Source organism: Lycorma delicatula, chromosome 4, assembly GCF_047948215.1.
Source record: "Lycorma delicatula isolate Av1 chromosome 4, ASM4794821v1, whole genome shotgun sequence".
In the NCBI taxonomy this organism is placed as follows: domain Eukaryota; kingdom Metazoa; phylum Arthropoda; class Insecta; order Hemiptera; family Fulgoridae; genus Lycorma; species Lycorma delicatula.
The window spans coordinates 153,414,452-153,429,056 of NC_134458.1; the positions used below are offsets into that span (position 1 = coordinate 153,414,452).

The 14,605-nt window shown below is 31.1% G+C and overlaps 1 protein-coding gene and 1 long non-coding RNA gene across 3 annotated transcripts in view; one reads left to right on the top strand and one right to left on the bottom strand.

Moving 5' to 3' along the window:
- The window catches only part of LOC142323966 (SEC14-like protein 2), a 195,432-nt gene that overhangs the window by 75,675 nt on the left and 105,152 nt on the right, over window positions 1-14,605 (top strand). The window lies entirely within an intron of this gene.
- The window catches only part of LOC142323969 (uncharacterized), an 87,446-nt gene that overhangs the window by 1,104 nt on the left and 71,737 nt on the right, over window positions 1-14,605 (bottom strand). The gene's annotated exons all lie outside the window — the stretch shown is intronic.

Below are 14,605 nucleotides of genomic sequence, written 5' to 3' on the forward strand. Positions count from 1 at the left end.
TTTATTAGTATAGAGAAGGTAAATTTAAAAAAAAAAAAAATTAATTTCATTATTGCTGTTTTAATCGATTTATTTTTGGTGTGAAAGAAATTCACTGACAAAGAAAGTTTACACAAATCAGCTTAAATCTCTATAACTAAAGGTAAAACTGTATTATCAATTTAAATAGTTTTTACTGAAATTTATCTCGCGCGATAAAAAATTTACAAATATAGGAGTAACGCTTAATTTAAAATTATTTAAGTTCATGCGTTTATTTTGCTAATAAAAATCCTTTTTCCATTAAGAAAGGAGTGTAGCCTAAAGGTGAAAAATGAAATAATTGTATTCTATATAGGAAAATTGAGGAATGAAGTAAATGAGAAAACTCATTTACTTTTTCCCTGAGTCGATTATACCATTATAAATCAGGATATTATCAGACACAAATATAATTTAATTTAGGTAATATTCAGTCTATAATGTAATGTAAGTCAAAAAATTTGTATTTCCGGTTCTATAAAGCTATAGTGTTCCTGTACCTATTTTATCAGTAGAGCAGTTCCGATGAGGCTGAGAAATATGGGAAAATATTTGTATAAAGATATTTAAAACTATAATTACCTATATTTCCCCCTTGTACAGATAAAGTAAAACAAAAATTAGTGAAATTTAAAATCTTTTGAAACAAATAAATTAACTGATTATAAATGCTACTTAAGAAGGAAAATCGTATAATGTTACGTAAAAACAAAAGTGGCTTTTTTTTACGTCTTTAATATAATATGTATAATATAATATTATCAATTCTATAATTAAAATGAAAAAATTACGGTTACGTAAAGTATGTATTCCGGTTTATCTACTGAAAAGTGTGAGAAAAACCAGTTATCTTAAATGCAGTCAAAAAATTCTTTCAAATTAAAATTCAATAGAAAACAAACTAACCTATAAAAAAGTCAAGAACTTAAAAAAATAATTAAACTTTTAACAAAGAGTTATAACAAAAAAAAAATAAATGAATAATAGTTTATAAAAACTAAATTTAAATAGAAAAACCACCTTATGTAAAAAATAATATAATATAACAAAGAGAACAGAGCAACTAAAGCCGAGAAATTTAGTCGATGACCTTGTCACATTGCTACCTACCTATAGATGCTTTCTATAAAATGCAACACGTGATATGTTGATCGACTTACTGTCACTTAACAAGACTTCAATTTAAAATTAACATCCAACAATAATTTGTTATACTAGCCAGAGAAACAACGCAAATAATCACACATTACACCCCTTCTACGTATTAATTATAATTACAAGCATGTACGACCTTGTATAATATAAGAAAAGAGATAAAGCATTAACAAATAAAAAATCATGTACCGGTAATCATAACTAAAACACTACCGCATTGCACTGTAAAAAGCAGAAACTTGAAATGCAAAAATAAACGATCCGTCTATATAATTAAAAGACATTATGTAGTTGTTTAACACGTACATTAACACTATACAGTCGATGACTTTAAGTATAAACAGACCGATTTGATACTGCGTATGATTTTCCCATAAAATTTTTTTTTTTATCATTTATTGTTTCTAAATGGAAATTATTGGAGACGAACTATTTTATTCAAAGCAAACGTTTCCAGAACTATTATTTAAAAACTAAATTAATATGAGTAAGCTATATAAATAAAAGACAATTTTCGTTTTGTGTATGCCCTAATAACTCAAAAACTACTTTACCGATAACGCTGAAAATTTCACAATTTATCATTATTTGTCCCGGGAATGTTTACATCTTATTAGTTCCATATATTTCTTAGTCTGGCATGAGATTTTGTTATGTATAGGAATACACTCAAATTTAGCAATAGCGAAGCATTGCCGGGTATACCAGTATTTAATAAAAAACGATTTAATTTAAATCCAAACGTTAATATCTGAGCGTGTTTTTGTAAATCTAAAGAATGATGTCGGCTTAAAGCAAAAGAAACGCTTCGCCTATCTGGCTAGTTCTTTTACAAAAGTTCTAATTGAAACTTTATTAATGTAGGTATCTGTTTGGTGCAGCGGTCATTTCTCTTGTAGTAATTTTTTTAAAACCTAAATAAATCAAGCTCGCTCAGAAATAATCGATTCTACTTTTAGCTGTTGAGAATTTAATTAAGTATTTAGTTTCTTTAAATCGGTTCACTGTACTCCAGGTGTAAGCTAGTATACAGAACATTTTTCAAAATATATATTTCGCGTACAAAACTATTTCAAAATTATTTTTGGTTAAAATTTTTAAAATTTAGTAAATCATCTTTATCTTTCCGTTGTACAGTTTGTACGGTACAAAGCAAAATCAGCCTTAATATTTATAAGAAAACATTAAGAATGGAATTATTTAAATTAGAAAATAATTTAAACATAAAATAAAATAACATAAAATTTGAACATAATTAGAACATAAATACGACTGCAACCTTAGAAATATCTATGATCTCTCACTTGAAATAATTACGAGCTCGTGGTCTGTCTTAATTACAAATATATTTCAGTTAATTAGTCTCGCTTTTAGCAGATTTATTTAAAGATATATTATAACAATAGAGTTACTGGCGGAAAACTAAAAATGGATGAAAATGAATTTCATATTAATTATTTAAAAAATAATTTTTTTTTTTTGCCTTTAGTCATTTGACTGGTTTGATGCAGCTCTCCAAGATTCCCTATCTAGTGCCAGTCGTTTCATTTCAGTATACCCTCTACGTTCTACATCCCTAACAATTTGTTTTACATATTCCAAACGTTGCCTGATTGCAAAATTTTTCCCATCTACCTGTCCTTCCAATATCAAAGCGACTATTCCAGGATGCTTTAATATGTGGCTTGTAAGTCTGTCTCTTCTTTTAACTATACTTTTCCAAACGCTTCTTTCTTCATCTATTTCCCGCAACACCTCTTCATTTGTCACTTTATCTACCCATCTGATCTTTAACATTCTCCTATAGCACCACACACCACATTTTAAAGGCTTCTAATCTTTTCTTCTCAGGTACTCCGATCGTCCAAGTTTCACTTCCATATAAAGCTACGCTCCAAACATATTTTCAAAAATGTTTTCCTGACGTTTAATTAATTTTTGATGTAAAAAAATTATATTTCTGACAGAAAGTTCGTTTTGCCTGTGTTATTCGGCATTTTACATCGCTCCTCCTTCGTTCATCTTTAGTAATTCTACTTCCCAAGTAACAAAATTCTTCTACCTCCATAATCTTTTCTCTTACTATTTTTAAATTCAGCGGTCGTCCACCTACATTATTCTTACTACATTTCATTACTTTCGTTTTTCTTGTTTATTTTCATGCGGTAGTTATTGCGTAGGACTTCATCCATGCCATTCATTGTTCCTTCTAAATCTTTTTTACTCCCAGCCAGAATTACTATATAATCAGCGAATCGTAGATTCTTTATCTCTTCACCTTGCACTCTTACTCCGGATCTATATTGTTCTTTAACATCATTAACTGCTAGTTCTATGTAAAGATTAAAAAGTAACAGGGATAGGAACATCCTTGTCGAACTCCCTTTCTTAAGTTCTTCAATTATTACTGTTGCAGTTTGGTTCCTGTAACTGTTATAAATTATTCTTTTATTCCTATACTTGAACCATAAATCTTTTTAAAATGCTGAACATTTAATTCCAGTTTACGTTATCAAATGCCTTTTCTAAAACATGAAATAATGTTAAAAACATTAAATATAAAGAATTACAACATAATAATTTACAATTCTGAAGGCGTTGTTAAACATTATTTTGAGCTTATATTTATGTGCACGTTGGACAGGGTGCAGAACAATCAGGGTTTTTTGATTTTTTTTTTTTTAACTGGGATTATTTAAAAATTAATCGACAAGATAAAGTTATTTCCCCCCAAAAAAAAAAATCGTTTAAGTGTATTTTAAATAAATTGGTGGGATGATATTTTTAAACGGTTCAGTAATTTATTAAAAACGATTACGAAAGCATATCTCTTTCGCGTTAGCCGAAATATTGTGTTGAGTTGTACGAAAACAGCTCGGTTGTTCGCTTTGCTAAGGATGGGTATTGATCTTTTTTAAGAATAAGTAACCATCCTTTTTATAAAAGATTGCACATTAATAATAAGCACAAGAATAAGTTAACATATTTAATTTTCTAAAAATCTGTCTATACGACTCATACTTATGAACGCCCGACAACTTATGTTCTGATAATCCATTTTTGTATCTTAAAAACTCGTTCCCTCTTTTTGAGGAAGCCCCAAGAGATAATATAGTATTTTAGACGAGAATATACTTAAGCATAATACAAATTTAATGATGATCATAATCATAATGTTTTATTAACGCCCTTCAAAGCAAAACAAATTTCATCATCCAAACAGGTAAAAGAATTTCATCTATAAAAATTAGTTCTGTTCTAAAGACAACAGTCATTTAATAAAAAAAGAAAAATATTGTTTTACAATTTCCATTGGTACGTTACCTATGCAGTATGCATACAATTAAAGTTATATCTGTAAACGATAGTAATATTCGTTTTATTTTGTTATCTTGATGTTCTATACAAAATTAAATCACTTTATTTCAAATTCTGCCTATTATTTCAAATATATCTGTTCTACTGTTTATAAGGTATTACGCATGGGATTACATCAGTGTTTTTTTTTGTTTTTTTTTTTCACTAATCTTGAATAATAAACATATTATTTTGAGTACATATTACAATTTTAGCAATGACTATTTTTTAATTATTTGTATTATATTACATATATTTTTGCTATATTACTTTTTTTTCATTATATTATTTATTTGTTAATTGAAATGTTCACAATAAACTACTAGATAAAAATTAAGTTTGTGGTAGTACGATAAAAAATTACATCCGCTTCCTTTTGAGAAAAAAAAACTCTTGTTTAATTTACACACTCAGGGCACAATAATTAAAAAAAGTTTTCTTAACGCTGAAATTGAAGAAAAATAGCATTTTGTATCATTTTTAAAGAAACTTTCTTGAAATTTCAAACGAAATTTGCAAGGAAGTTCTCCTTCCTTGCATTGATATATTTTCTTATATATTCACTACATATGAATTTTAGTGGAACATTTCAGAAGATTAAGAATTAAATAAAATAAAATTTAAGTCATTTTCGTACGAAATATTTTATTTTAATTTTGAAAGAAGGTTCCCTTCCAGGTATTAATAATATTTTGTACCCGAAGAAGCTCCGGTTAGTTCAGTTTGTAAATTATATACTAAAACTCTGACGTAGATTTCAGCTAAAAACTAGTTAAGTGTTGAATTTTTATAACTAAACTATAGGATTCGATTTATATAGATTAAGTATTGAAATACGTTAAATTTGTATTTAAAGCAATACAGAAATGAAAAAATGATAATTATAGTTTATTAATAATTTCCTTAAAGAAGAGTCATATTGCGTGGAATTTTAATATTGTTACCGTTAGATGAATTTGTAAGTCACATATCTCCAGATAGCAAGGGACAGAAAAAAATATAATTTTGTTTTTATTTTCCGAATAGGGACATCTTAGTTATGCAATTCCCCGTTATAAATCAGCTCTGCCACGTTCAGCACGGGTCGATAAACCTTGTCTCATTTCATTCAGATCTGTATAAAGATTTATCATAAAATCTATTCTTTAAATAGCTCCGACGGAAATATTTACAACTAGACAAATACGGGGAATGCGTAGACCACCGCTACTGCGGGCATTCGTTCTGTAAAAGAAGCACTCATGAAAGCGTGCTAATTAATCCGTCTTGTTGAAAAAGTCGTACTTTTTTCACGATCTGTTAACTGTGCTTAGAATTCTTCAGAGATTGTTAGGTACACTTCTTATTGATAGTCAGATCAAAAAATATTGGCCCCGCTATACAATTACCAGAATCAACACACCATACACAGATTTAGTAAAGTGACCGTTCAAACATCCGGTAAGGATTTTCAGTCATCTCACAGCTGGCGTTGCGAAATTAACAAGCCCCGATAAAAAAAAAAAACTATGCCTTGTCCGATATGAAATACAGCATCGGGTCTATATGTCCATCGAGAATGATTTTAGAAACCAGCCGTTTTCTTTTTGACGCGTTTCTTGAAAGGATCCAGATCACACGTAAGTTTCCATTGCACAAACCCTTTCCTGGATCCAATTAATCATTTCAGAAACAGAAAAACACAACTGCAAAAAATAATTTACTGCACTAAAGCATGAACAGTTTACAAATGACAACAATAGACGAGAGTAGTAACATACACAATTAACAGTGGCGCTAATAGTAACAGCGTTAAAGGTGACATCAACGCAGTTCAAGCAAGCTCATCTCGGTTTTAAGTTGCTCACCCTATACTGAAATAAATTCTTTGATTTTTTATAAATTCAACTTGCAAAAATCATATACAGACCGTAATATCTGCAATTCAGTTCGGTTCTGTGGTTTTTAATTATGTATTTTTAGAGATTATTGGTACACACACACACACACACACACACACACACACACATATATATATATATTAAAAATTGTAATTTATTTACAGATATATGTGAACAAAATATATTATGATTTTGCCTTGAAATTAAATAATTTGCCAAAAAAATATGGCATGGAATGAAAATTGCATACACTTATTGCCTGAATTTTATTCTATTCTTTGAATATTTATTACGGGAAATACTTTTTTAAACAAGTAACAAAGTTTCCTAGTATATTTTTACCCATGTTAATACTGTATTACAATATTAGATAGCCTTGACGTCAACGCTGTGTTATCTTTCTATCTATTTCACAAGTAAAAGAATCGCTAGAGATAGAGAAGTAGAGTAATAATATATATATATATATATATATATATATATATATATATATATATGTTATTACAAAATATAGTACGTTTTCGTGTTATTTTATATCTTGTTTACGTAAATTAATTTTTTTGTTTGATACAAGATATTTCACCACCTATTTTGGATAAATTTAATATTTCACCAACCCGTATTCTTTTGTTCTACCGCTGTTCATTGTTTTACGTTCATTGGTAGAAATAATATCACCAGATACTTCTTTTATGAAATATTCTTTAATAACTTAGGAAATTTTAAAAATAAATCATAAAAATGTCCTAATCCTACATCATACTGAACACAATTATAAATTTCCTTTTTAATGAGTTGACTAACCTAGATTTATTCAAAATTTTCGGCACGGTAAGGGATCTGTCAGAGAGCAAACATTTTTTGTTTAAATTATTAAGAAACATTATAAAGTATTACGGATTTATATCCGTAATAATGTGAACTTTGTGTTTTTTTTAAAATACAATAATAAAATTTTTAAAAAGTAAAAGAGAATAAAAAAAAGAAATTACGAGATATAATTATTTCCTTATTTATCAATAAAATTACTAATCTACGGTATGGTAATGAAGAAATTTAATTCCATCTTACGATATCATAAAATATTAAATGTTAACAACCAGTAACATGAAAAATATCAAGGATCTTTACCATAATTTTCTAATAAAACTGAAGTAAATTTAGTAATAAAGCTACTTATATTAAAATTTATTTGTACTTTCTCCAGTATTTATATATACGAGCAGCACATTAAGATTTATTTATCCAGAAAAACATATTTGAAAAAAAAATTAATTTCAAACATTAACAATAAAAAGCAGTCTTCAATCGTTCAAAGATCTCATTATTCCGTGTCCATTTTACTATCCGAGCTCAAAATTCTCTACCATGAGGAAAATTTTATTATTAAAAAATTGTGTTTTTACTTTTCCAATTGTAGCTGTACTGCTGTTACATATCAGTTATAAAGGAAAAGTATATAGATCGGTCCAAAATTTCGATGTCAGGTTTTTTGTGAATTTCAACGTTTCATGATTTCTTAATTCCAAGAAAAACGTATAACAAACCGTAGAATTTACGGAAGATGTATGTATGTTCATCCGTATATGTGTTGGTCTTAATTTTTATTATTATTTCCAGATTAACTTGACATAAATTCTTCGAAAATGACTTAAAACATTTCTATTATGAGGCATTGGTGGAATTAAATTTTGAACCACATTAAAAAAGGAAGTGGGGTAGTTTTCGCCAATTTGGATTTTTACTTCTTGTTTAAAGTGATCGTAGAAAATTGAGCTTTAGTAAAAAGAAAGTACTTATTAAGTTAGTTAAAAATCAAAAAATTTAAGTCAATCTGAATTGCGGGTGGGAGAATAATCAACATTGTTTCTAAATAGTTTTCTCCTCATACCTCAAAAGACCGTTAACTAAAAAAAATTGAAATTTGATACAAATATTTGGTTATATACACATCCCAGTTTTGACCTGATCTTCGACCCGTCCGAAAAATCTGCATCAAAGTACCCGTAATTCTTTTATTTTTTCTCCGACAGGATTGTCCCGGGAGCTGTTGGCCAAACTTAAGGGGCTGATTCAGCACATCGAAGTAAACAACAAAGTTCATGTGAACAAATGTCCTATCTCGCTTCATTTTCTTTCTGACCGATATTCCACCCTTCCCGTAAATAGCTATATATGGTGTCGAGGAAGGTATTGGCCAGAATTAATCGACCAATTCATGGCATCAAAATAAATAAAAAACTTTACGAAGATAGATTCCTTATCTCGCTTTATTTTCCATCTGGTGGCCATTTTTTCCCCTCGATAAAAATCTATATCTTAGAACGGATTGAATTTTTTTTTTTAACTATTCAAGAAATGACTCTAAAGGTTTATAGTAAAATGTTTAGATGAATATTCAAAAAGATTTTACAGGTATCGCAGCTTTCTCTAAAAAAAAAAATAAATAAATAAATAAAAAGTCATCGAAATCGGTGGGTTCGGTCATGAGTAAAATTTGAATATTTGTTAAATAAAAAATTGAGAACCTACTTATTTTTTAAAAGTCGATTAAACCATACATTTCGCTACATTTGAACCCGAATCAAGCAGTACCCACTCGATACCATCTGTATCTACTAAAGCAAATTTAAACGGAACCGACATATTGGTTGTGTGTGTTATTACTTTCTTTTTCAGTTGTAAACTGTTCATGGTCAGTGCAGATATGGCGGCTTATTCGTTCGAGAAAAAAGTTTCAATAGTAGAAGCGTATCTGCATTCTGGATCCTTTTTAAAAAACACGTCAAATATTCACAGAAACATTTTCGTGTGCTAGTATCCCAGGAAAGAGTAGCATAGATGTTTTGGTTAAAAAATTACATCAAACGCAAAATTAGATACCCTTCCTTCCTAAAAACTAAATAGTACCTTCCTTTAGGACTCCAGAAGCTGCAGCCGACATTCAAAGAATTTCTGTTGGTCCAAAAAAATTTATACATAAGTTATCATAAAAAAATCTGTGTAAAATATACATCTTGCCGTACGATTAAATTTGAAATCGTATCGTGTAACAAGTTAACAGAACACACAAAACGAAACGTCTTAATTACTGCGGCTGGTTTTTCAAAAACATTCTCGATGGACAGATGACCCGATCCTATATTTCACGTCGAACAAGGCACGGTTTCATTTATTTGGACATGTTAATTGTTACAACGCCAAGTGTTGGATGACTGAAAATCCTTTCCAGATATTTGAGCGTCCATTTCACGATGAAAACGTCGGTGTATGGTGTGCCGTTTATGTTTCGTGTAGTGGAGCTAATATTTGTTGACCAAACTGTTAATACAGAAATATACAGTGTTAATATTCGAAGAATTCCACGGTCAGGTAACAGATCGTGAAATAGAGTACGGTTTCTTCCAACAAGACGGGGCAAAGTGTCACACATAAGACGATTAATTAGCACGCGTTTATGCTTTGTTCTTTTACAGAAGAACGAACAGTCAGTAGAGGACGGTATCAACCTCGTTCCTCGTATTTGTCTAGTTGTTAATTTTTCCTTAGGCGATATTTAAAAAATAGAGTCTATAAATCAAATCCTCAGACTATCCATGAACTGAAAGCTAACATTTAAAAAGAGTCGACGGCATTGAGTAAAACGTTTTACTCAGGACTCTCAACATGATCGTTCGAGGACAAAAGTGGATCGCTGCTCAGGGCGCTCATCTCCGACATTTTTCGTAATAATTTGGTAAATATGTAAACATTTGTAATGTAAATATAGAATGTCATTTAATCTATGTTTTCTTTTCATCTTTTTCATTTCATCCACAAAATGTTACACGTTGGAACTCTATTTATTTAGTCTATAGCGGCTCGGTTTTAAGTTACCGGTGCTTCTTAAATTAATAAAAATAATATTAATATAACAATCTAATTACAACAGGGTTTTTCTATTTCTTAATATTACTATATTTGAATTTCTTAATGTTTTAAAATTTTAATAATAAAGTCGTTTCAAAATATACTTTTTAATAAAACCCAAATATTTTTAAATAAGCTCTGCTGCAGCAATTTTTTAACTAACCACAATAATTGAACAATATATTATAATAAGGCCAAAGTTGCTAAATGTAAGGCAACCAACAGACATTACTTGTAATGTTGAAATATCCCCAGCCGGCCTCCGTGACGCGAGTGGTAGCGAATCGGCCTATCATCTGGAGGATCCGGGTTCGAATCCCGGTCAGACATGGCATTTTAGCACGCTACAAAATTGTCCTTTCATCTCACTCTCTGAAGAAAATACCTAACGACGGTTTCAGAGGCTAAAAAAAAGTTATAAATGTAAAATCTTTATATATCGTATCATTGTTTCGGAACTGCTCTTCAAAATGTATACAGCATATTATCAGGTTAAATGTTTTAAGTAATTTCTTGCCGATGTTTATATCAAGAAAGTTCGTCCGGTTATTTGTAACAATGCAAGTTCATCACGAAATAGAATATAAAGATTTGAATTCCCAGTCTTTTTTGTTTAGGCCATCTATGATCCTAAACTTTAAAAAACAATTTATTCTAACGTTTTTTTCGTGTTTTGAGTTATAATTTGATTCACTTTCTTTCTCCTTTTTTTGGTCCTAATTCTTTCCACGACCGTCTTGTCTTTTCTATTTCTTGAAACTCATCACTATAAATTATCTTTCTGCTTAAAATATCTTTTTCTGCAACTACGACCTCTTGGAAGTACTTTTTAATCTCTCCAATATATATACTTTTTCTTTTTTTCTTCCTGCAGAAATCTGTTAATTTTTTCAATATTATTTTATTACTCGTCCTAAAGTTATGATCAAAGAAACTCAGTCTTCTTTTACTGGCTGCCTGATTGAAATTAGCCTATTTTTATAAATTTATTTTTTTGGAATTGTAAAATTATTTTAATAAATGGGCCAAGTATTTAATTTCATTTTATTTAAGATTTTTTTTTTCCATTTCACCTTTAACATTTATATTTAAACATTTTGCTCCATATAAAATGTCTGTTCTTCATAGTATTACAGTGTCTATTTTAGTATTGATGGAATTGGAGTTTTCAATGTAAATACTGTGTGTTCAGACTATTAGAATTTCAATTTTATTAGCTCCATTATATTTTCCTTATTATTTTTTCCATTTGTTTGTATTAATAATATTGTTAAATTAATTTATTAGGTATTTATTTTAGTTTAATATTATTGCAGGAAATAACCACGCCCCCATTGCCACGCCCCCAGTCACACGGTTAACATACCCCGGCGGCGCGGCCACCCCCCCCCCCAACACGCCACCATCTGTCGGACAACCAAGGAACTATGTAGTACGATGTCTGACGAGTTTATACAAAATTTCTTCACTTTTGTCACTCCTGTCTTGTGTAATATTCGCTCGCATACTTAATGTTCATGTGACCTTGTGCGAGCTCGCGACATGGAACAGAGAAGCGCAATAAAATTTTGTGTTCAACTTCAAAAATCTTCTGTTGAAACTTATTCTGTGATACAGCAAGCATTCGGTGATGAAGCCGCATCTCGTACTACAACATACACGTACGTGGTGGAAGCGGTTTAAAGACGGTAGAGAGTCGTTGGATGACGACTAACGAAGCGGCAGGCTATCAACAGCTGTTCACGACGAAAACGTTGTGAAAGTGCGCGCGCTCCTGCTCGAACAACCTCATCTTACCCTTCGGCCCATAACAGAAAAGCTAAACATCGGTAAATACGGGTTACGTACAATTCTAACAGAAAATATGAACCGCCGAAAGGGTGCTTTCGTTTTGATCCACACTTCTTGACCGAATAACAAAAACCGGCCCGAGTACCGGGATCCAAGCAGCTGGACTCTTGCACGATAATGCCCCGACACACATGGCAACAGTTTTAACACGTTATAATTAAATCACCGTCTTATCCTTCCCGCCCTATTCACCCGACTTGGCTCCAGCAGACTATTTTCTGTTCCCGAAACACAAGTTGAAGATGAAAGGCCGCTTTTTCGACGACATTCCGGCCATCCAACGGGCTTGCACCAAGCAGTTGAAGGCGATCCCACAAAGTGATTTCTCCAGAGCGTTTGACGGGCTCTACCGACGATGCAACGAGTGTATAACTAGAGAAGGGTTCTATGTAGAGGGCTGGTGTAAATGAATTCATTTATCTTTATATCTGTATTTTTATTTAATTTAGTTCGGGAATTTTTTAGACATACTGTGTAAATATTTGAACGTGAATATATGAAAGAATAAAATATTCTTGCTGGTCAGCATTATCATAGCGTAGTGTTAAAACAAAGAACGCTGTCTAGACAGCGAGTTGGGGGTACTAAGGACACAACAAACCGTTTACTGTCGTGATGTGGGAATTCCAGTACCACTTTCTCACTCATACACACACTCCCCCCTCACACTCACTCACTCACTCACTCACTCACTCACTCACTCACTCACTCTCTCTCTGTTACACAATCTCTCAAACAAATCTAATAGTTCCGCACGTGGATTAGCTGCCGTACCGGCTACTTGCTAAAACAGACAATGGCTTACACAGCTCTGACACACATTGTGTATTATTTTTATTACTGCAACCTGATAAATTATTCTTTTGTGGCTTTTTACTTAAACATTATCCGTTTTTTTTATAAATGCCCATATCACTTTAAAAATTTTTTTTTAAACATCTGTTATATATTCCATACACAATTTGTAGCGGTCTACGTTTTGCGGTAGGGCTTCGTCTTTCACCCAGAAGGTTCTGGGTTCAGATCCCGATCACGCTTGGCAATTTTCACATGCTACAAATAAAATCATCCACAAAAAGGTAATTTAAATTTTACTTAAAATTTTTAAATATTTTATCATACTTCCACGCACAAGCCTTCGAGTTTATATGGTGAATAATTATTCCTTATACCCAGTACAATGTACTTGCCTTAAAATCATACATTTTATAAAATATATATCAAAAATACATAAAATATATACTATATTATATACACAAATACTATAAAAAGTATTATTTAATTACAAAATACAAAATTTATTAATGCAATAGACTGTCATTATTTTTCTAAATAGTGTTAATTAGAATGAAGATACAAACACGTAAGCGCAAGACAATCACAAGATATTTACATCTCTGTTCATACCGTCAATACTTATAATATAGATCTAATACTGTGTGTAAAAAAATTCGTGTTTCCACCCTCCCTGTATATTTACGCCAATAAAACGTTGTCTTGTTTTAACGGAAAACAACACGCCAAGTATTATTTATATACACTGCGTTCGGAAAGTTGGTGTGAACTAGAATTATGGAAATGTAATATCGAAGTTTTCTTAATTATTAGTTTGTATTTTTATGTCATTATTTTATAAAAACGGTTATTACAATAACTGGATCAGTTTATAAAAGGTGTTCAAAATCACCTCCTCCAACAACGATAAAATACTGCACACGTTTCAATTTGTTTTCAAACACTTTAATCAGCCGATATACTGAAATGTCTCGAACGAATGCCGGTATTGAGGTTTTTAGTTCGTTAATCGCGCGTGGTCAGTTGCGATACACTGATTGTTTCGCTGCCCTTCACAGAAAGTAATCTGGGGGGAAAACCCTCGAAATGATTCTTTCACCAAAGACATTTCGTAAACAGTCATTGATCTGTTAAATGTGTGCGTTGTGGCGCCATCTTGTTGTAACCAACCGTGATTGATTCCCACTTCTGTTAACTGACTAATGAAGTTTATTAAAATAGCACAATGACAATCACTATTAAGTGTGTTTTCAAAAAAGATTGGCCCCACAATGAGCGTTCTACTCACACAAACTCAGAATTTAATTTTCGCTTTGTGTAAAAATAATTCGTGTAATTTATGGGGGTTAGTTGTCGACCACAGTCGTGTATTTTGTGAATTAATATACCCTTCCAGATGAAACCACGCTTCATCTGTAAAAAGACGTAATGTCGAGGATACCTACGGAATATTGGTCGATAAAACGTTTAAACCATTGCCAATAATTTAGTCTTTTGGCACGATCTGTAGGTTTGAGTTCTTGAACACGCATTACTTTGTAGGGAAAAAGGGAAAAGGTTTCAGGTCTTTCTTGCAGCTTTATATGCGGTAGCAAGTCCGATATCTTGCTGCGTGCTAAATTGTGCGTTGACTTTGA